This window comes from Arvicola amphibius, chromosome 1, assembly GCF_903992535.2.
Source record: "Arvicola amphibius chromosome 1, mArvAmp1.2, whole genome shotgun sequence".
Taxonomy (NCBI): Eukaryota; Metazoa; Chordata; class Mammalia; order Rodentia; family Cricetidae; genus Arvicola; species Arvicola amphibius.
In genome coordinates, this window is record NC_052047.1 from 47,308,180 (window position 1) to 47,332,717 (window position 24,538).

Below are 24,538 nucleotides of genomic sequence, written 5' to 3' on the forward strand. Positions count from 1 at the left end.
CCCTGCCTCGTCTTCAGAGCCCTGGAGTTACGAGCATGTGCCACCACACCCAGTTTGCAGTGCTGGGACTGAACTTTGAGCTTGTGCATGCTCAGTGAGTATTCTACCAACTGAGCTATGTCCTAGCCCTGAATATGCACTTTAAATCATTCAGTTATACAGCTTATACATCTTAATAAAGTTGTTAAGAGGACAGGCAAAAAAAGAGGAAGGGAGAAGAGGGGGAGGGGAGATTATATTTCATTCAACTAAATTGTTTCCGGTGTCATCATAGGCTTTGCCTAGGTGAGGTGTGCGCTGATACAAATATCCAAGTAGGGACAATAAATAATAAAAGGAACTCCACAGAAAACCCAGAACACAGCCATCACTTTGTTGATCTGTCCCTGATCCTCACACTAAAATTGAGATTGTTTTCCAGACAGATTCTTTACCCCTTCAGAAGTGGCATGGTCTTACTTGTGCGATGCCTGTGCACGCGCGTACAGGTGGAGTTGGAGGTAGACTTCAGGCATCTTCCTCGACTGTTCGCCGTGATTTTCTGAGACAGTCTCTCTCTGAACACGGAGATCACAGCTCTGGAGAGACCTGCTGCTTATCAAACCCCAGGGATCCTTCCTTGCTGCCTCCCCAGCCCTGAAATTACAGGTGTTGGCCACACACCATGGCACCTGGCTGTTTTATGTGGGTGCTTGGGATAGAATTCAAGACCTCAAGCTCTCTTGGCCAGGACTTTATTGACTGAACCACCTCCTCAGCTTATCATAAGAAGAAAAATTAATGGGTGGGAGTATAAATTACCACCTTAATTCTAGTAGTTTTAATCGACGTAATCTTTGTGGCTCCTTCTTCATCCCTAAGACTTCTGCAACCCTTTTAAGGAAGTTATGGCTCAGAGAAATTAAGGAAGGAAGCTATGACCCAGAGAAATGAAGTAACATTTCCTAAACACTCACAAATGGTTCCGGATAGCTCCAGTTTGAATGCTGTGTTCTAACCTTTCTCTGTAGCCCAATGGGTGGCCTACTACTGTCCTTTCTCTTTGTCACCTTTTAGTATAGCCCAGAGGACTGGGGGAGGGGTGATTTGAAGGGGAATTACACAGGCTGTGCTAAAGTTCCCTTGAAGACCAGTCTAGGCTACTTCTGGAAGCTGTTGCTTCTGGGAAAGAACAAAAAAAAGGAATGACAGCGGAAATGGAGGGGACACGGAATTCTTATATTTTTAAATGTGGAAGGTAAGAAGGGGAAGATGGAGTCAACAGTGCCTTTAAGGTTCAGCCTGGAAGTTAAATATTCTGGATTCCAGAGACCTTTGTTTTCTTCTCTTGAGGCTCCAGGCCCAAAGAGAACTCTGAGAGTTCCCTTGACTACAATTTTCTTAGGAAATATATTTTCCAACTTTCTCCTCTTTACTGTACCCTCCACCAGTGCACATGTCAAAGTTGTCTTTGCAAACTTAGCCCTTTAATGATTTTTTTTTAGATTTATTTATTATGTATACAGAATTCTACAGGCCGGGCGATGGTGGCGCACGCCTTTAATCCCAGCACTCTGGAGGCAGAGGCAGGCGGATCTCTGTGAGTTCAAGACCAGCCTGGTCTACAGAGCTAGTTCCAGGACAGGCTCCAAAGCCACAGAGAAACCCTGTCTCGAAAAACCAAAAAAAAAAAAAAAAAAAAAAAAAAAAAAAAGAATTCTGCATGCTTGTGTGCCTGCACACTGGAAGAGGGTACCAGATCTCATCATAGGTATTTTGAGCTATTGTGTGGTTGCTGGGAATTGAACTCAGGACCTCTAAAGAGCAGCCAGTGCTCTTAACCTCTGAGCCATCTCTCCAGCCCTAATGATTATTTTTTTTAAGTATCCTTTAACTTCCGTTCATTCCATAGAGTTCCAGTCTTATGACAATGTTGCTTCTAACAATGCCACGATTACAGTAAACACACATACACACACACACACACACAAAACTTTACTTTTTAAATCTCAATTACATTTAAATGGGCAATATGTGCACATGGAAAATTTAAATTTATAGAAGAGAACATTCATATTTGCTAGATTTAACAAAAGCACAAGATTTACATTTGAATATTGAAATGTCATGTGCACCTTTAGTGAGGTTTTGTTTTTTTTTTTTTTTTTTTGGTCACTGGAATTGAATGATTTGTTTTTGTTGTGTTTTTTTTTTTTTCTAGAACAAGACCACAGCCTAGTTGAGATCAAAGACATTTTCTTCACTTTGGGATCAATTGGGATTGTAATATAGAAAAACACAGACTCAAGACTGCTTTAAAATGTGCGTGAGGCTTTCCAAAGCAGTAGCGAAGCTTACATCTGTTGGTCATGGTGCTTGTGACTACATTGCTTTCTGCTGAGAAAGCGTGTTTGGTGCTGGCAGAAGTTAAGCTGCCTTCTAAATAAGGGTTTGAACATACGTGGTCATAGGCTTTGAGGGTTGCAGACAGAGTTCCTCGTGCAGGTGGTCTAGAGAGGCTAACACATGTCAAAGATCAACTGGCCTGCAAGGAGTTTTCTTTAGCTCAGTTCAAAGGTTCATGTGCAGAAAAGTCTCTGGGATCTGGTTAACAATGGCTTCTTAACTTCAAGTGCCCAGAATCAATGTTATTTCATTTTAAATTATTTTTTCTTGATAGTCTACATTTGTCCCATGTTTTATTGACACTTACACTAAGAATATTTTGCTCTTTGTCTCAATTATTTATTTACTTATTCATTTGTGTATTTCACAACCAAGGTTTAAACCTAAGATCTCACAAGTTGGTCAAGTACCCTAGCCCTGAGTTACAGCTCCCTGCAGTTGAAAGGAAAGTTTAATATTGTTTTTTATCTGGGCCACATTCAATGCACAGAAAAGTCAGACTCTCTCTCGCCATGTTCTGCCCCAGAAGAAGAAAATCCTAGTATGAGTTTTGTAAATAGCATTCCAGGAATAGTTTTGTTTGTTTTGTTTTGTTTTTCACAACAGGGTTTCTCTGTATAGTCCTAGACATCCTGGCACTAACTCTGTAGATGAGGCTGACTTTGAACTCAGAGATTCGCCTTCCTCTGTCTCTTGAGTGCTGGGATTAAAGGCCATAAGCAATAATACTCTGCTTCCAGGCGTATTCTATAAGCAATTTGGTTTCTAGCAATCAGTCCCAGGACAGAATAGGCAACTTTCACCTACAGCAATCAAAGAATCCAAAGAGAAAACAAAATAAAACCGTGCACGTGCACGCAACACACCTGAAAATTGCAATGATGCTGTTTTTAGTCATGGAACCCAACAGAAGGTTGTGATGCAGGGAAGAAAGTCAGATTTTAGTTGATGGCTGTTGGGAACTTTGCTTATATGCTGTAACTCCTGAGATCATGTGTAAGCTGGGATAGTAACAATTATACATAGCTCACACGTCTGGTACAAAGCAGTCAGTAGATCAGTGATCCCTTTCTGTCTGGATGTTTTAGGGTGACTTTCTCTAAAGGTTAGTGGTGAAGATATCTTCCTAGGATCATGGACCAGATAAACTCACTGTATCTCAGCACAACCTTCTGAAGTTACCATTAGGCAGTTTTACCAAATATGCACCTCATTCAAGAACCTTATGGCTTCATTTAGCTTACCTCCCTTTCATCTTATTAAACCTCCCCCTGCCATTCATAAACTCGAAAAAAATATTTGCTGAATATCTACTATGAGTCAGGAACTAGGGAGGACAGGGCCGAACCAGAGGTGAGGCTGTCCTTGGGGAACTTGCATTAAGAATTCAAATATGAAGACAGAAAATCAAGAACAGCAAATGTAAGGGATTTTCAGTAGTGATAAAAAAAAAAGCCTTGCAAAAATTAAACAGCAATGGTAAATGCTCAGGAGAGAGGGAAACCCACTTCACATCGGCCACTGGCTTCATCATAAAAATTTCTTTTACTTAACAGTGAATCTGACTCAGTTAATATGAACAAAGTCTGAATTCCAATAGGAAAGCTGTCAAATCCACAAGCAGAAAACAATAGCCCTCAGTTTTCGGGTCCCCTGGCAAACTCCGCACTCAGTAGATACGAGACTCTTTCAGGAGTATAGATTCAAATATTTTTGCTGTTCTTTGGTTGTAAGCTATGCAGGAAAGGGAAAGAAATGTTATTTGCCTCAGTACCAACCATTAGCATTTGTAATACACACTCCCTTGAATTTGTAATACAAACAACCCCTGCTCTGCAAGTGGGATAATTTTTATCACTATCTGAAAGGTAAATAAAATCCAAAATTCAACTGATCTGCCCCAGGCTACCCAGGTCAGATGTAGACATATAAAGGACCTGTGCAGAGCTAGCTCCTTGGTAAAAGATAAGGTCCAGGATTTCAGAGAGGAGAGAGGAGAGGGAAGGACAGAGACAGAGAGACAATTTGAAACCATCTTCTGAGTCCAAAACCCCTTTGTGCCATTTCACTGCTTCCCAAAGCCTGCCTTTGCATTAAATAACCTACATAAGACTAAATGAAGAAATGCAGTCCGAGGAGCGGGTCATGTGAGTTATGGCAGAACTGCTCCGCGCTGGTTCAGGCGCGACAGTACTGTAACCCACTCCCTTTTGCCTCATATTTGCCTCGTAGGTCACACATCATCAGTGCTAATATTCAGAGATAATTATCGTTTTCATGATAAGTACCAGATCACTCTAAGGCAGCCTTGGCTCTGTCTTCTGAGAAGACGCTCACTGTTTCCTGCTTGTGCCTGGCGAGCTTCATAGGGCTCCTAAGAACCACCTCTATTTTCCTTCGTCCCTCCCGGTGATATGATGCATTTTCATGATGATTAAAACCCAAACGGCCTATGATGCTATATTAGTCCACCCAGGCTTCTCAGAATCGTGTATTAAAATCGAAACCGAAGCTTTATGGAGGTGGGAAGGTCGACTCACAGGCTGTTCACTATAGAGTAGACGATCCTATCAGTTGCTGTAGAGCTATTCTGAGTGTTGATGCTATTAAAAACAGGCATGAGATTTGGGGTCAATCTCTATAATGCTGTTCTGCCGAACAAATCGTGAAGAGCTGATGAATTCACAGACCACTAAATTTTACTGGGGGCTAAAATGAGAAATCACAAGGTATCGTCACATTAAACTCTGCTAGGGTGGTAAAGAGGAGGAGCCATTTTGAAATGATTCTGGCTTCTTGCTCTTCCCTCTCTCATGCTGCTGCTGGAGTGCGCGTGCGTGCGTGCGTGTGCGTGTGTGTGTGTGTGTGTGTGTGTGTGTGTGTGTGTGTGTGTGTGTGAAAGTATTTTAGTGTTTCTTTCCAGTCCTTTTCTGGGTTAGAGATGAACTGCTCCCGTAGGGCAGTGTGCACACTTAAAAGGTTCTCTACAGCTTCTTCGTTCCACCTTTGATCTTTGTGGCCTGACCCTGCTACACGGCTGGACTTCATCTTCATTGAAACCATCTTCAGCACCCGCCCTCCTGAATACTGCTAGGAGGGCTCTCAATGACACTACTTGTGTCTCTGCTTCTGCAGCTATGTTCCTGCTTCAATGATGTAACAATGTCTGTGGTCCTTTCACCATCACCCTTCTCCCCTGAATCAGTCTTCCACTGTTGTGCTAAATATGGGGTGTCAGGTCATACAGTTTTGAGCTTGCTTGATGGGCATTTAAAAGCCAGGAAGTTTCCTCTGATGTTTCAAACTGAAGATCAGCTTGCCTCAGCTGAGGGGGGCGTGATTTGTCTCTTAAAGGGACAGGACAGACCATTACACTGAGTTTCATGCGCGCGCGCGCGCGCACACACACACACACACACGCACACGCACACACACACAGGCACGCACACACGCACGCACGCACGCACGCACGCACGCACGCACGCACGCACACCCCAGCACAGCTTCTAACAAAGAAGATCCTTTTATGAGCTTTTCTTCAGTAACTGTCAAGGGATTGTTTTCTTCTGGAGACACTCAGCCGACATGAAATTTAGCTCTGCCCATCTACAAATCCCCTGTAGGGTTCGTGAAACAGCAAACCATAATCCCCTCATGAAAACTCACACTGGCTATTTGTGCTCATGCTTGGTCCAAATATTACAATTGTTTCTGGACTTCTGCCACATTCTTCTCTAGATGGTCATTTGGGAGAGTTTGTTTATAATGTGTGTTTTGAATGAAATTTTAAAATTCCAAGACCACAGGATGTAAAACTCAATTGTGGGTTAAACTCCATTTTCATTTTCCCCCAAAGAGGCCCTGCTTACATTACAACAGTCAGCAGTGGATAGAAAACAGGAGAAAGGTATGTTTTTGTTTTTGTTCCAAGGATCAGCATTTGAAAGAATGAGAAGCACATGCTACCTTTAATAATTAGGGAAAGTTGTTCCAAAATGGCCTGTAGCAGTCAGTGGTTGGTTCAGGTGAATTAAGGCAGTAAGCGGGTTTATGGAAACCAGAAGAAACAGTTTCTTTAGTGCTCGTGTGAATCATTATGTTAAAATCACAGACAAAACCCTGGACCATTAAGACTGTCTCCTTCCTCACACAAAGTCAAGTTCACCGAAATGAACAGGGCAGCAGAACTTTTTTAAAAGTTAAAAAAAATATATAAAAGCTTTTATAGGACTCTTTCTTTCTATTAAATTCTAGGCTTTTCCCTTGTGGTCTTTGTTTATTTTCTATGATGATGCTAATTTGGGAACCCTCTGAGACTTTATGGGAAACAGTGAACTTTTAAATATAAGTTAAGGTTCCTTGCATTTAATTACAGCTTCAAGATTTTTTTTTTTAATGTTTCAAATGATAGACAATAAACTGGCGTGTCTGGCTTTCATGACTTTTCTGTCCTGGCTCCTCAGCTTTTGACACTTGGATCTATTGTTTGCTTTCTGCTACTTGAGAAGTAGACAACTTGGGAATGCGGGCCAGCGTCTCTGGCGAACACCTCGGGCCGGCGGCACCACTCTCGGGTGGATTTCTCCGCAAGCTGTTTCCCTATACTCTCTCTCCATAAATCGTCCGCACGCTCGCACGCGCACACCAGTGATTTCTATGACATAGCCTTTCTGGAATTCCATAAACACAGGATATCCAACATGGCTAACCACTTGTCTAGGAAAGAAAATAAGCAGACAGTTGCCCACAACACATCTTACATTCGGGCTGAGGAGTCCGCCAAGAAAGCGATCGCATTCAGTCGCTGCTTGAATAACAACCCAATCTGGAAGGCACCAGGGCTCCTTTCAATGGCTGTTTCTTGTTAACAGAATGAGCTGCAGCCTCCGAATTAAGGGTTTATTTTATTGTTGACCTTAATCATCAGAGAGGGTGTGGTAGGGAACCAACTGCAAATACCAAGTTTATCATAGGTGCAAAGGAAAATACTCTACTTAGGGAAAAATAGGATTAAAAACATTTTAAAAATTGGTATCGGATGGAGATATTTAACTGTTCTCTATGGCAAACCTCCTTAAAGCTTTTATAAAGCATTAGAAAAGAAATACTACTTACCCTTATTTGCTAAACTATTGACTAGTTTTGAACTTAACACAGTCCCCAAATAAGAACACCATCCACAGCTGCAGGCTTCAACAGTGGAGCTCCATGCTAAATTATCCTCCCAACTACTTAATGCTGAAAAAAAAAAAAAAACAAAGGGGGGCACTGACAGAATTGAGGTAGGTAGGATGTGATGGCCTTGCGTTCCTGTAACTACAGTGGGAGATCGCTATGCTAAGTATTACTCACATTTTCTGTTCTAAAGGTGCAGTTACTGAAACTGCCAGTTCTAGGGCTCAAACAGTTCCTGTAAACTCAGCTTTTAACACATCCACATCCGAAGGAAAAGACCTCTGTGAAGGAAGGAGCACCGCCTCCATTTGTCTTTCTGGACTTACCGGGCTCATTAATTCAGGCGCTCTGATAATGGGTCTAAGTGGGAAGAACCCATTTTCTCAATTATCCTTGTCTGATAAGCACTGCAGTAGTGAAAGGTGTTACCGTCATTATCTAATTATACCGGTCCTCTAGTTTCACCCCATGGGCAACTCAAGTAGACCTACTAGGGAGTTCTGACCTTTCCACTTTCTCCTGCTTCTACAGCCCGTCTTCCACAGTATGTCTGTTTTTGCTTGTTTGCTTTAGCCTTTTGGAAACAGGGTCTCACTAGGCCCAGACTAACCACAAATTCAGTTTTCCTGCTTTAACTTCCCAGTTCTCACTGGGTGTTGGTGGCTCACAGCGTTAATCCCAGCACCGGAAGGCAGGTGGATCTCCGTGAGTCCGAGGCCAGCCTGGTCTACAAGAGCTAGTGCCAGGACAGGCTCCAAAGCTACACAGAGAAACCCTGTCTCAAAACAAACAAACAAAATATAGTATAACTTCTCAGTTCTGAGATTACGGGTGTGTGTCACTACCCCCAGCTCTCCAGGACATCTGGAATGATCTTTGAAAAATGTGAACTGTCTAATCACCACTCCCTGTTTGACAATCATATCTTCTTCTTTTGAGCAGCTCCCAAGCTCAGAGTAGCAGATTTGTCCAGAAGGGGAGCTGGTCACCACCAGCACTGTGTGACTACAGCAAAGGGGACATTGTGGCCGTCAGTGACCCTTAATTAACCTCAACTGCATGATATAATACTCTAATGTGATTCCACCGATGGTATAATGTGTATAATGGCACAGCCAAGGCTGAGAACAGGAAGCCTGTCTTCAAGGGGAAACTCACATGCATCTTAAGAAATAAGGCCCTGCCTTCATCAAACAATGGGGTGGGGAGGAGATAATGGTGCTGAATACATTGGGGAAATCTCTCTGGCATTTCTACTACCATGGAGAAAGCTGCATTCATTTGAAAGTGTGGAGCCAAATATCCAACATTTTGTCCCTTTGCTGATGTCCGTGTTGGAGATGCGTGCAAGTTGTGATCAATTCCTCATGGTCACCAACGGTGCATTTTGTACCGCCAGTTTCTCAGCATTCCCAGCCAGTCATCCATGACAATTTTGGCATCATGAAGGAATTCATAACCATGGTCTAAGATATCACTGTCCCTTAGAAGACTGCTGGTGGCACTGTGGAAATGACTGGACTGTCATTCTGGTAGCTGCTGGTACTGATTAGGCTGAGGGCTAGGTAGTAAAACTGAGCTCACTGGTAAACTCCCTGGTATGGCCAATTATGTGTCTGCCCCAATAGGGTCCGTTGTGTATCTGACCTGACATTTAGACAAAGTCTCCAAAGGAGGTAGTGAAGAGACTGGAGTAGTGGCTAAAGAGGCCTAACTTAATGTCGGTTCAGCCATGACAGGCTACAAACTAATGATACTGAGACTAGGCCTCGCCATTACAATAACCAGGAAAAGCCACAGACTTTACCTTTGGGGAGACCAATCAGAGCTGAGACAAACAAGCACTAAATGTTCCAGAACATTAAAAATAGCTTACCTAACTTGTATATAGGTTGCTAATTTTCTTACAGCAATGCCAGGACCAATCCCTGTTTGACAAGACTTCCATTACCACACTCCTACCCGGTCAGGAGTTCAACCCTCTTATGAATCTGAAATCCACCCACCCCCATCCTTTACTCCTTAAAAACACTGCCATAGCTGAGCTCAAGGCCCTCCCTGACCCAACTGCTGTGTTGGAATGGATAGAGATCCCAAGCTTGAGGTTGCAATAAGGACTCTTTGCTTTTGTATATAAACTCAGATTCCTGAGAGTCTCTTGGGGGTATAGCAGTAGTACAGAAGTTAAGAGCACTGCCTGCTCTTCCAGAAGACCTGGGTTTGATTTCCAACACCCAATGGTGATTCACAATCAACTATAGCTACAGTTCCAGGGAACCTGATGCCCTCTTCTGGCTTCCTTGAGCTCCAGGCATTCATGTGACACCTACACATACGGGTAAGACTCACACGCACATGAAATAAAAATAAATCTGTTGGTGGTGGGTAGTGAAGACAGCATGAAAAGGTCTCCTAAAGGGCACACTGGTCTACACTGAGAACCAGGCTATGTCTTGAGAATTTAGCAGTGACTTCCACTCTTCTTTTGTTCTGATGATGGGATGGGCACTGCCCTTCATATTTCCAGGCTTGACAATGAATTTGGTTATACAGATAGGGAAATAGAGTTTATGACTGGCCTGACCTCCAAGGAGCTTCACTGCCTGGACCACCAGCCCCAGAAGAAGCTTGAAAGAAGATGTTCTCAGCTGTGGTCATTCCCTTCTCCCCAAAGGATCTCAACAGACGAGAATCTCCCTTTCCTTCTGGTTCTACCCCAGAAATGAAGGGTTTAAGGTATGCCTGACTTCACAGTAAAATCTAACGCCCCCATGCACACACAGAAAGAGAGAAACATAAGATTTCATGTTACTCTTAAATTTAAAACTTCCCATACATGTGTCTATTATTTTGTCATTTCCCAAGCATTGTGCCGCCACATAATTAGCATTGAGAATCTGTTAACAAAAAGACCATGTGTTTTACAGGAAACAAGGAGGCTGGAAGTCCAGGGCACATTTCCAGATGCCAGAGATAGGGTAGATCACGACAGCTGGCTGAGCGAAGACTGAGCAGCCTGGGCATCTGTGGCCAGGGAAGACAGGGAGATTGCTCAGACCCAATTGATTCCTGAGGGTCCCTTATAGAAGACCTTAAGAGGCCTGTGAGACCCTTGGAGGTGTGGTTTCTGGCCTTCTCTTCAGCCTCGGGTTTCTTGTCCACTCTCCTCCTTGTAATTTATGCTCTGACCCCACCAAATACCCAGGAACAAATTCAAATGTGCTGTGTGCCGTAGGACCCAACTTTTCCATTCCTGATTGTGTATTCCGAGGAAAGAAAACCAATATTTCAAAGAGGCAGCTGCTCCTCTGAGTTTACTGCTGTTTAGTCCATGGTAGTTAAGACATACGAGCAGTGCGGTGGAAGCTGAGAGAAAGGAATTGTGCCATTTGTATGGGGATGTAGCTGGTGAGAGAGTTTACCTAACACACATGAAGCTCTAGGTCCAACCCACAGCAATACTCAGACACACCCCAGACCAAACAACTGTACACCATTTCTCTGTCTATATTACTATGTAAGTCTTCATACAGGGAGAGATAGGACACACACAGCCAGAATATTATTTCTCTATAAAACTCAGGACATGAGGGGCTCAAGCCTGTAATCCTAGCCCTTAGAAGGTAGAAGAAGTAAAAGCATTATTCGAAGCTCCAGGCCAGCCTGAGCTACATAGTAAGACTGGAATACATAGTGAGACCTTGTATAAAAACCAAACCAAAAAATAAACAAATAGACCCTAACAAACAAAACAATCAGTAGATCCTAATACTTGAAACAACAAAGATGGCAGGGTGGTGGTGGCATATACCTTTAATTCCAGTCCTCAGGAGGCAGAGGCAGGCAGCTTTATGTGAGTTTGAAGCCAGCATGGTCTACAGAGCTAGTTCCAGGACAGCCAGGGCTACAAAGAGAAACACTGCCTCAAAACAAACAAACAAACAGAAAGAAATGGCAAAGATGAACCTTGAAAGCATTATACTAAGTGATTGGTGGCACACACCTATAATCCCAACACTGAAGGCCAACCTACTTGAGACCCTACATCTAAAACCACAATAATACACAAATAATACAGGCAGAGGGAAGCAAATACTGTCCAACATTTACCTGGGGGCTCATAAAGGCTGGACTCAGAGACACAGAGGGTAAAGAGGCAGTGGGAAGGGCTGAGGGCCCTGGCAGACGTTATCGAAGGTACACACTTTCCCTAAGACAACAAACAAGAATTAATGCATTTGCAGGAGAAGGGGTGAGGTGGGAATGGGTGGATGGGGGAGTGGGTGGATACGGAAAGGTTTGGAGGGAGGAAAGAAATGGAGAAATGCTTTAATTAAATTACAATCTCAGCAGGGCAGTGGTGGTGCATGCCTTTAAGCCTAGCACTCAGGAGGCAGAGGCAAGTGAATCTCTGTGATTTTGAAGCCAGCCTGGTCTACAGAGTGAGTACCAGGCCAGCCAGGACTACCCAGAAAAACCCTGTCCCTCCCCCCCAAAAATATTACTGTCTCAAAAGATACAGCAAAAACAGAAAAGAAAATGAGCAAGTTTTTTGGGCGCAAGGTGTAGCGTAGTAACCAGAGCTAAACAGGCTGTGTTGTGCATTTGAAGTTTGCTAAGGGAATAGGGAGAAGTTGTCCTCAGTGCCACTGTGAGGTGACAGATCTGATAACTAATGTGATTTTGGTGATTATTTCATAATATACATGCACAATAAACCATCAAATGGTATACATCAAAACTGCACAAATTGACAATTCTCTCTAAACAAGGCTAGGGGAAAAAAAAAGTAAAACCTTAAAAAACAAACAAAGCAAGAGGGGATTGGGGGAGGTGTGGGAGGGGTGGGGGTGATACACTTCTTTGATCCCTGCACCCAGGAGTCAAAGGCAAGTGGATTTCCAGCCTGGTCTACAGAGTTTCAGGGCAGCCAGGGCTACTCAGAGAAAAAAATCCAAACCAACCAAACAAAAGAAGCATAAAACTTCCACCAACCATAAATTTAGGGGTACCTACATGTTCTACCATCTATTTCCTCTGAATGGAGGACCATAGCCAGGGTGTCCTCCCAGCGACTATTCAATTCATGCAATTCCTCAGAATATATTTCCCCACCCCATTTGAAGTTCTTAATTCTCCCTTAATTCTCTCTCTCTCTCTCTCTCTCTCTCTCTCTCTCTCTCTCTCTCTCTGTGTGTGTGTGTGTGTGTGTGTGTGTGTGTGTGAGAGTGTGTTGGGAGGTGATCCACAGATTAGTGCTGCTCTCAGATTTGGTCAGAGAAACTCCTGTGTGCAGTGGGTGGCAGTTTTAATGCGAAGACTCATAACTGGTCAAAGTGTTGAGAATAAATGGCTTTTGAGTGCTCAGCTCTAAATGGGACATCAGTATCAACCCATCAAAAGCCAGGGAACATCACTGAAGAGGGGGCAGAAAGAAGGTATAAGCCTGAGGGGAATTCTATGAGACTGTCTTCTAGACATGACATAGATTTTCAAATATGAACTCAGGGCAGCAGTTGTTACTGCATAAGACTGGGAGCATCAACATTTACCATGGATGGAAGGAAGGCTCATGAAACCCCTCCCTTCCTTGAGGAGCTATACAGGCAATTAATGGTTTAATGGTTGCTAGGAGACTGGGGCTTCTTGGTATAGTCACTGGTAAGTTGCTCTTGCTCAAGTCAATAGCCCCATGCTCAAGTCATCAAGCCACCCTGATTAAGTACAGTGGGGCACAAAGCAGAAAGGTATCAAATTAGGAGAGATTTGTTGGGGGAGCAAAGGGGTTCAGTTGGAGGGAGAAAGAAATAAGAGAGGGTAAGGTGCGTGTTTGATCAAAGTACATGAGTAAAATTACGAAAAAATAAATCATTTTTAAAAGGTCATATTGAACAAGTCTATTAGCGGCACCTTAACCCACATCCCAGACAAGAACAGGGATACAATGCCTCTCCACATCAGCTTCTTCAACCCTGATTGCTTCTGGACTCTGGATTATTCCAGAAAGATTCATGTTCATTTTCTGCCTTTTCCATATGCATTCATTTGCTTCTCTGCAACTCTTCTCAATCATAAATTACCAACATAGAAGTCATCAGCAGAAAGCAAAAACATTTTAAACAAATACTTATTTGCTTAAGACAAACTGTGTTCAAGGGGATTTCTTCTGTTTTTTTCATGAAGGGTTATTTTCTTTACTATCTGCCTGTATCCTTGAAAGATGACCAACTGGCCTCAAACAAATAAAAGAGCTAGCGTATGTTTTTTTCATTTAGAATTCTATTCTGAACAAAGGAGATTCCAAAATAAATAGGAACATTTGTAGTCACTATAAATCTAAGAGAAAATATATTAAACCATCTACTGCTGGGGACTGTCTAGGGTGTACTTTTTGGCGAACTGTGAAGCTGACAGAATGTGGGTGCTCCAGAGAGGGCATATTGTTTGTGGGGCTCCATTTGAGTTTTCTTCTGGCCAAAAGGACAGCTGTTTGCATCTGCCTTCCCTTCATTTTCAGGCTATCGTTATCCATCCCAGGATCCTATAACATGGGATATAAAGCTTTGGTTTCAAGTCATCACAGAAGCTTGAGTATATTTGAAATTCCTTTTAAGGGGAAAATGTTGGGCAAGGCTTTGGTATAACATTGCTTCTCACAGGAGGCCAAAGTAGGCTGAAGTAAAGGAGCATATTGGTGTCTCGTTCGTAAAGTTGCAAAATTGTAGCATATATATATATTAGAATTTTTGTGGTTCAACTTATAATTTGACATTTTCCTATAACATTACACTAGTCTTCCTTGTTCCATGAGACTAGATATCCAAAGCCCTCAATTAAAGGGGTGATAAAGAACATTTGAATTAGAAATTCTTAATAGAGGATGCCAAGTTAAATAAGACCTAACAGTTCTTTGTTACTTGGGATGGCCCAGCAGCTAGATTAGCCACTCATTCAGATGTATCCTCTCAAACTATTTCTCAGTTTAGAAAGCAATTAGAAGACAAGGGGCCCAGGCTGTATTTCCTCAATCTCTTGTTCAAATTTACCTACCAAATGATAGGCAAAGCACATCCTCTTTGGTATTATTTCAGGTTGGTATAGGAATGCCTGCTATAACTAGGCCAAGCTCCGGGAGTCCAGATGAAGAGAAGGAAAAAGGCTTATATAAGCAGGGAATCATCAAGATCATAACGGGGAAATCCACCCAGACAGCTGACCCGAACTCGTGGCAGCTCATGGACTCTGGACCAACAGCTGGGGAGCCTGCATGGGACCTAACTAGGCTGTCCGCATGTGGGTGACAATTGTACGGCTTGGTCTGTTTGTAGGGTTCCTGGCAGTGGGACCACGATGCATCCCTGGTGCATGAGCTGGGCTTTTGGAGCCCATTCCCTACGGTGGAATGTCTTGCTCAACCTTGATGCAGTGGGGAGGGCCTTGATCCTGCCTTAATTTGATGTGCTAGGCTTTGTTGACTCCCCATGGGAGACCTTACTAACCCTTTCTGTGGAGTGGATGATGGGCAGGGTGGTAAGAAAGGTGTGTGGGGGGAGCAGGTGGAGGGGAGAGAGGGGGAACTGTGGTTGGTTTTTAAATGAATAGAAAATTAAAAGATAAGAAAGAATGCGGCGGTAAGCTTGACTGCAGATGCTGACTAAGGGCTCCTATTGACTCCGGATCCAGACAAGGACCGTTGGCTGCTCACGCTTGTAAGAACGGGAAATCCCTGTCACCTACCACTGTTTCTTTCTCCACCTTCTCCCCCAGGGGAAAAAAAAAAGGAACCAAATTCATGGTCAGGTGTTGTAATCCGATCAACTCACATGCCTGGAAACTCTTCCCGTTTTTTTTTTTTTTTTTTTTTTTTTTTTTTTGGTTTTTCGAGACAGGGTTTCTCTGCAGCTTTAGAGCCTGTCCTGGAGCTAGCTCTTGTAGACCAGGCTGGTCTCAAACTCACAGAGATCCACCTGCCTCTGCCTCCCGAGTGCTGGGATTAAAGGCGTGTGCCACCACCGCCCGTCTTCCCGCTTTTTACGGAAAAGCTTATAGACTGTCCCGAGTAGTTTTAGCGCAGTGGCTTTCCACCTTCCTAACGCCGCAACCCTTCAGTTCCTCGTGTTGTGCTGACCCCAACCATAAAATTATTTTCATCGCCACTAATCGCTGTAAATTCGCAACTGTTATGAATTGTAATGTACATTATCTGATATGCAGGATATCAGATATAGGAACCCCCACCCCCAAAGAGGTCACAATCCCCAGATTGAGAACCTCTGTTTGAGAAGTTGAAAATAAAATTCACACTATAAAGATGTGGTAGTTCTTACCTACGAGCCAACATTTGGGAAGCAGATGCCACAAGTTCCAGTCTAGTGAGGAATGGGTAGTAAATTCCAAGTCAGCTTGGGCTACAGTGAGACCCTGCCTTAAGAAAGAATTTGCTGAATATCCTGACAAAAGCCACCTGATCCCATTTCCTCTTTCTTAATAGAGATGTTAATGCTGTTGATTCCCTAAATAGGGAAATAATGGCTAAGCAGGATTGCTCCGGAATTGTTAGTGCCGGTATTCCAGATACTCTGTGGTAAGGTTGACCCAATCTAAACAACACACAATGAATGAAGGAGTAGGTTAGGTCTCTTTCACACACACTGTGATATGGAAGTGTAAGCTGTAAACCCTTTCCTCCCCACATTTGGCCCTGGTATTTTATCGTAGCAATGTAAAGCAAACTAGAATTAGAGGCACAGGCTGTAATCCAGCAGCCTATGAAGCTGAGGCAGGATGCTGGCAAGTTTCTGACTAGCAGAGAGTACCGAGAACCACCTCCCGCAAGTTGTCCTCTGACCGCCCACATGCATGGACACACACACACACACACAAATGTACAAAGACCATCCATCTGTGTATAAAAAGCATGTCTTTAAAAAGAAGAAAAAGAAAGCAATGGTAGTACATGCCTTTAATCTCAGCACTGGGGAGGCAGAAGCAGGTGGATATCTGGGAGTCTGAGGCCAGCCTGGTTTAAAGAGTGAGTTCCAGGACAGCCAAGGTTACACGCAGAAACCTTGTCTGAAAAACAAAACAAAACAAAAAAGAAAAATTTATATTCTGAAAACAGCCAAAATAAAAAAAGAAAGAAAACAGCCAAATCTTTACTTCTATTCTAATATAAAACATGTTAAATAAAGTTGATTTTATATGTCATAATTTGAAATATTTTTTGGCGTGGGGGAGGATGGTTTGAAACAGGGCCTCTACACAGCTTTGCCTGTCTTGGAACTCACTATGTAAATCAGGCTGGTCTCAAACTCTCAGAGATTCACCTGCCTCTGCCTCCCAAAGAGTTCTAGGATCAAAGGTGTGGACCACCACGCCCAGGATAACTTACATTTCTTAAATGCTTATTTGAATTGGAATACGTCCGTCCTCCGTCTCTCACCTTTTTTTTTTTTTAACAGATTAAGAAAAATTTACATCTCCTTACTTAAAGATGGAACTTAAAATTCAAGTGTGACCTCAGTGGTAGGAGGATTTTGACCCAGGCTGGAAAGGTTATTCTAGAAAGAAACTCACCAGACTCAGACGTGTTTCTTCTCAAGGCTTTATTTGTCCCAGTGACATGATCCTGCCCACTGCCAACTCCTTTATAGATGATTCATAGTAGAGATTGCATTGGGTAGTGCGGGGAGAGGAAGGTTAGGAGGAAGATAATTAGTTACATCTTGTAGAACTCTTGCTTGATGAAACCGTGTGTGAAGTTTGCATAAGAGCCCATCAGTGGGGGCCGCTGAGGTGACTCATCTGGTAAAGGCATTTGCCACCAAGCCTGACTACCTGAATTTGGTCTCCAGAACACACGTAGTGGAAGGGGAGAGACCCATCTCTGATGGCCACCATGGGTACACACACACCCCATACTTCTCTCTCCTCTCCCCTCTCTCTCCCCTCACTCCTTTTCTGTTATTGTTGTTTGTGTTTGTTTCTCAAGACAGGGCTTCTCTGTGTAGCCCTGGCTGTCCTGGAACTCTCTGTGTAGACTGGTTTCGAATTCAGAAATCTGCCCGCCTCTGCCCCCCTGTGTGCTGGGATGAAAAAGGTGTGTGCCACTACCACCTGGGGTCCCTAAAACCAGAGTTCTATTGTGGAGATTATATACTCCTCCCACCCACCAAACTTCTTGACGTCCATCAGTTGTCACGTAAGCGAAGCTCCCAAAAGAGTCTCTTTAATGATACAAACCAGCTAGACCTGGTGCACAAGCCTATAGCCCTAGCTACAGGAGGCTTCAGCTGGAAGGATCCTAAATTCAAGTCTGGGCCAGATTTAAGACTAAACTCAGATCTAGTCCCAAAAAATTTACTGGGAATCTGCCTCAAAGGTAAATAGAAAAAAGGAAGAAAGGAAAGAAGGAAGGGAGGAAGGGAGGGTAGGAGGGAGGGAGGGAGGGAGGGAGGGAGGGAGGGAGGGAGGAGTTATAAGAGAGAGAGAGCTGGGGGTTATAGCTCGGTGATGGGGTGCATGCCTAATACACACAAGCTCCTGGAGACAGGAATAGGAACAGAGTGGAATTTTCTCTTGTAAAGTCCATTGGGGAAAATAACCAAGAGTTGGGAAAAAGACCTTGAAGATCCTTCACTGGAATCATAGGTGCTATGGCACAGACTTCCTGGGAAAATTTTGAGCCTATGAGGGTGTACCCCTCTGACTGTCTGGGTCAGACTGCCTTGTTTTTATCATTTTTAGAGGGACAAATATCAGACTGTAGAAAACTGCTAGCGGTACAGGCATGTCCTGTCCGTGGCAGCTCCCATGACTCTTGCTCTGGAAACACACATGCAATTCATCTCATTGTTTTGGGTAGACAACTTGAAACATTACCCATTTGGCTCGGCGTGCTATTAGCCAGCGGTTCATGTATCACTGTAATTCCTTTCAGCATGGCTGATTTCATGCGTTTGCATCTGTTCTTCACAATGTCCCCAGAATCACTGGGCTGCTCATGAATTAGTGAGTTGAATGAATTCTTTTGGGCAAGTCCATTTTCATATTTGGGGGAGACTTGTGATTTTTTTTTTTTTTCGAGAAAGGGTTTCCCTGTAGTTTCTAGAGCCTGTCCTGGAACTAGCTCTTGTAGACCAGGCTGGCCTCGAACTCAGAGATCCGCCTGCCTCTGCCTCCCGAGTGCTGGGATTAAAGGCGTGCGCCACCACCGCCCGGCGAGACTTGTGATTTTTGCTTCTAGAAAGTTACATTTAGTAGCCTATCTTTCGGTGAAAAATTGAAGATGAACCTGAAGTTGTGATTTTAAAAAAACCTGGGGATTTTTTTGGAATTCCTGTTTAGAGGGTTGGTGTTGTGGCAGTCTTATTTATATATAGTCCCTAGCATGCAGCAGGTGCTTAGTAGATACTCTGCAAAGGCGCTCAGTTGGAAACCAAGACACACAGACAAACACACACACACACACACACACACACACACACTCCTCTCTCTCTCTCTCTCTCTCTCTCTCTCTCTCTCTCTCTCTCTCTGCGCTAAGAGGAAAACATGAAGACATCACATGAAAATAACTTGGAAAGTTAACACAGCTCTGAGTCCAACTTTTAAAAGCCCGATTGATGGCTTTGGGGAAATAAAGACTAACGAGGCCTGCATAGCCCTTCCTCCCGGCTTTGTGAGCGAGGTCATGAGGGTACGTCTCTGAGGGGAGAAGCAAGAGCTGGTAAGGATAAACAGCACACCAACAGTGACTGGCTGGTCCCTCCTTCATCACTGTCCTCCTGGGGAGGAGGGCAGGCCTTCTGCGTCCTTTAAGGGTGCACGTGCTCACACATCACATTTTCCACGGCGTGGGCCTGACTTTCTTGGGAACTCATGGCTTGGCCAGGCTGGTACTTGACCTTCCCTACTCCCAGGGGAAACCCACAAAGGCCAGCTATTGGCAAGCCCTGGCCCACAGCCTTCAGGCTTAGAGCCCAAGACTGGTCCCAGGAGAGGAGAGAGGCTCGTGTCTGGTTGGGGTAGGCAGCCTGGCAGAAATCCCTAAATCATAAACTTGTCAATTCCATCAGTGTTTGTGTTTGGTTTTCATGGCTGTTAGCCTTACAGAGGGGGGCTAGAACAAAATTTTGTCAAGTATGGTTTCTTGCAGAAAATGATGTACCAACAAATACACTGTACCAACTAGTAAGGCAAAATCATATGCAGCTTCATAGACTGAAGGACAGGGCTATCCAACCACCTTTGTCACAAAGGAAAAGGGGACTCTCTAAAGGCACTAACAGGGACACGAAGCCTGACAAGGTTTTTGTTGTTGTTATTTTGATTGATTTTTGTTTTACTAGAGTTTTATGTAGACCAGGCTGGTCTTAATCTTGCTATATAACCCAGGATGGCCTTCAACATGTGATTCTCCTACTTTCACCTCCATAGTGCCAGCATCACAGATAATATATCACCATGTATAGCTTATGGGGTGCTGTGGATGGAACCCAGGTACTAAGGCATGCTAGCCAAGCACTCTACTAACACTGAGCTACATCCATCCCTAGCCCCCAAGGTTGTTTTTCCCTCCCTTTAATATAGTGCACTCGGTTGTCTTAGTCAGGGTTTTATTGCTGTGAAGAGACACCGTAATCACTGCAACCCTTATCATTGAAAGCATTCAATTAGGGCTTGCTTACAGTTTCAGAGGTTTAGTCCATCATCAGATTGGCAGGAAGCATGGCAGCTGCAGGTAGACATGATGCTGGAGAAGGAACTGAGAGTTCTACATTTGGATCGGTCCTGTCTTAGGTTTCTGAAATCCCAAAGTCCACTCCCAATGCCCTCTGTCTTCTAAAAAGGCCACACCTACTTCAGCAAGGACACACCTCCTAATCTTTTCAAATAGTGCCACACCCTGATGACCAAGTAGTTAAGTCTATAAGCCTATGGGGGCCATTCTCATTCAAACCACCACATTTAAACACCAATCAAATACTTGCTATATATAAGAAGTTATGATGAGTCAAAGATAAGTATTTTTATCTCATTTAAATTACTCTATTCTGCAAGTCAGCAAGTCCATGGGTGGGAAATCAAAGGAGTTTTGACATGTTAAAAGCAAAGCAAGTGTGTATCTGGAACCTCCGTCACAGTAGGCTTCCCACAGATAGTCTTTATAGATTCCTGTAGATTGTGTTGCTTCACAGATAGTCTTTATAGATTCCTGTAGATTGTGTTGCTTCAGGGAGGTAGTTTCACTAAAAGATGTAGTATCCATACTCACACCCAGACAGCCCAGCCTGTGCAAGGACACAGAACCTCCAGAGCCCGGGTGGCAACTCCTGTTCCCTAGAGCTTCGTTTCTGTCACCTGAAGGAAAGGTGTTTTTAAGTGCAGGACTTTAGGAGTTGTTGACATTATTAATAGTGCTGGGACTTGAACCCAGGCCCTTACGAATGCTGGGCTAAGCATACACCTACTACTAAGCTACATGCACCCAGACCCCAAAGTCAACTTTTCAAATTAACAACAGCATTCACATTAGTGTGTCATTCTTAGCATCTCTTTGGGGTCATAGGAACTGTGGTCAGAAGAGGAGGTGGCATCTGTCATCTGTCATGACACCTCCTGCCGGGGTGGTTTTCCTCCCGGCCACTGTCTTGCCTTGTAGTTTAACCTCATGACGAATCCTCATCCTACTGGTTTTAATCTCTTCTTCAGCATCATGAACACTGTTCTCTTAACAACCTTACCAGGCTGGGGGAAGGAGGAAATAGCTCCAGAATGCTCGATGTTACCTCCAGGGAAAACAGAATCCTGTCTACTCCCATCCTGCCATTCTGTCCCAGCAGAGCTGGGATTAGAACACAGTTCTGTTTCCAGTTTCCCCCATTGTCCAACAAATACCTACAGAACACTATTGCACACTTTTTCTAGGCGCTAAGAATACAGCAATGGGCAAAGCGATCCACATTCCTGCTCTTGGGGGCTGCTTTTTTAAAAGCTGAGTTTGCGTATGGGAAAGGGCAGTGCGTAGAAGCCACAAAGAAACCTGTAAATGAATGTAGAAAGAAGGTTAGGAGATGACAAAGACTCCAGGGAAATAAGCCAGAGAAAAGGAGGAGTGAACAACTGGGATGGATCTGTGTGTGAGTAGGAGAACTACATCTAAGTAAAGACCCCTGGGTGGTGGGGGAGTGGACCATGAACAAACGCATTCCCTCAACCACAGACGACATAGCACGGCCAAGAGAAGGAAAGGCCGGACAGAGTCGCAGGAATATACAAGTGGAAATCTTGTGTCTGGGCTGTGCTTGGTTTTCACAGAGGTGAGAACTGTTGGTGACCTGAGCTCTGACAGGCTGTGGTCTGACTCTCGAGAACATCTTTCCCACTTTCCAGTCTCCCCGAGAGCCTAGGAGGTGGGGTGACAACTGTATGAAGAGCTGCCAGCATAGACTGTGCAAGTTTTCTGTAAAAGATATGGACCATTCTGGGAACAGATGGACTCCAGGGTACTTCTTCCCTGAACTTAGCTTTCATTGTCAACAGTGTAGGGAACAGCGTCTCAGTGAGGGGCTGTCTACATTGGCTTGGCCTGTGGGTGTGTCTGGGGTAGAGAGCTTATTGTTTGATTGATTGATTGATTTTCCAAGACAGGGTTTCTCTGTGTAGTGGCTCTGGCTGTCATGGAACTACCTCTTGTAGACCAGGCTGGCTTCGAACTCACAAAGATCCACCTGTCTCTGCCTCCCGAGTGCTGGGATTAAAGGCTTGTGCCACTGCCACACAGCTAGGAGCTTGTTTTAATTAAGTTAATAGATATGGGAAGACCTAGACCACTGTGGGTGGCACCATTCCCTAGACCAGAGGTACCAGATCACATAGGAGTGGAGAGATCAGGTTGAGCACAAACAAGCCAGTGAGCAGGTCCTTTCTCTTCATCTTTGGCTGTGGATGTTCTATGGCTAGTTGTTTGAAGTCCCTGCCGCTTTGACTTCATCGCAGTGATAGGTGGTGACTTCAAATTGTGAGCTACAAATACCTTTCCCCCTAAGCTGGCTTTATCACAGCAACAGAAATGGAACTAGAACCCTGGATCAATGTTGCTTAGGCCCTCTTTTTCTTAACTTCCGAAATGGCCTCGGAGATCTCGGCCTCTCTCTGCTATAGGCTTCTTTTCCGAGGCCGGAAAAGACTCATCATGCTCCTGCTTCCAGCCAAGGACAGAAGGCCCTCTTTTGCTCTGCTGGTTGCTACCTAAGGTCTCCAGCCAACTTTGGAAGGCAAGGAGTGTGGGGCGGGGAGAACGTTCCCTGACTTTTACAAAGTGGTAACTGCCATAGGCCTTTGTGTAATTAAACCTAAATGCTGTTTTAGGCCTTACAGCTCTGGTGAGGTAAGAGTTCTCTTTAATGTCAACTCAGGAAGTTTTACCCAAGAAAAAGGAGGTGGGAGTCGGGGGTTTGCCAATCAGGAAATGTGAATTAACTCATGGGGAACTTAAAGAAAAAAGTGAGACCGAGGCAATGGGCAAGAAGGGAAGTGGGAGCGAGCGAAGGTGGTCCCGCACACGAGGGAAGTGGGAGCGAGCGAAGGTGGTCCCGCACACGAGGGAAGGAGGGAAGTGGGAGCGAGGGAAGGTGGTCCCGCACACGAGGGAAGTGGGAGCGAGCGAAGGTGGTCCCGCACACGAGGGAAGGAGGGAAGTGGGAGCGAGGGAAGGTGGTCCCGCACACGAGGGAAGTGGGAGCGAGCAAAGGTGGTCCCGCACACGAGGGAAGTGGGAGCCAGCGAAGGTGGTCCCGCACATGAGGGAAGTGGGTGCGAGCGAAGGTGGTGTCCCTCACACGAGGGAAGTGGGAGAGAGCGAAGGTAGTCCCGCACATGAGGGAAGTGGGAGCCAGCGAAGGTGGTCCCGCACACGAGGGAACTTGGGAAAAGCAGGCCGATTTCCATTTCATGTGCATTTTGCTGGGTGAAGCTTCCCTTTCAATGTTGGGCTGCTCTGAAAAACTTGAAAGGAAAGAAAAACCTCAAACTCATTGCAGTCTTCAGGGAAGGGACCACTAAGTTCTTACCTAGCCGGCTCAAGACCCTTGGGCATAAGGAATTGTTCTCTTGGGAGTATGTGTGTGTGTGTGTGTGTGGGGGGGTGCTTTATATCACAAATCTACCTGAGCTCTCTGTGCAGTGAATGGCCTTAAAGGATGACCACATTGTGTAGATCATGAGCAGGATATCTGCCCGTCACCCTTCTCCTGGTATCGGGCCTTCCTCATGGTTTCAAACATGGCTGTCACGCTGTAAGAACAGGAAAGGAAGCCCTGTTTCTAAGCAGGTGGGTTGAGGAACCGAGCTGGATGAATCATTCTGAAAAGAATGGAGGCAAACCACAGGTTTATCTGTTACCAAATTGGTAATGAGTGTTAGAAAAGAAAATTAGCCTTTTCATTTTCTCTTCCTGACTAACATCTCTTCATTTTACCTAGAAACAGAGTTCAACACAAGCAGTTTTGTCGAAAGAGGGAGGATGATTCTCTGGGTGAAGGGCTTGTTGTGCAAGCATGAAGGTCTGACCTTGGATCCTGAGCATCTGCCTAGGAACCTGGCTGCAGTACTTGATGTCTGTGATCTCAGCACCACGAAGCAGAGACGGGCAGGATCTCTGGGGCTTGCCTGACCAAGCCAGTCTAGCCAACTCTGCAAGCCCTGGTTCAGTGAGAATCCCTGTCTCAAACTACATGGTAGATATTTCAGGCACTAGCAACATCGGGACCTGGAATCTACTGTAGGTGCATGTGCACAGACAGGCAAATGCCCATTGTACCTGTGTTCATGTGTGCGTGTGTGGTTACATATTGTATAGCAGTGTGACTATACAGAATCAATGAGTGGATGTCATGGCTTGTGTGTTGAAGGTTACTAGACTTTTACAAATTGAAAAGACTGGCTTGCACAGAGGACGCCAGGTTTTAGATAAAACGCC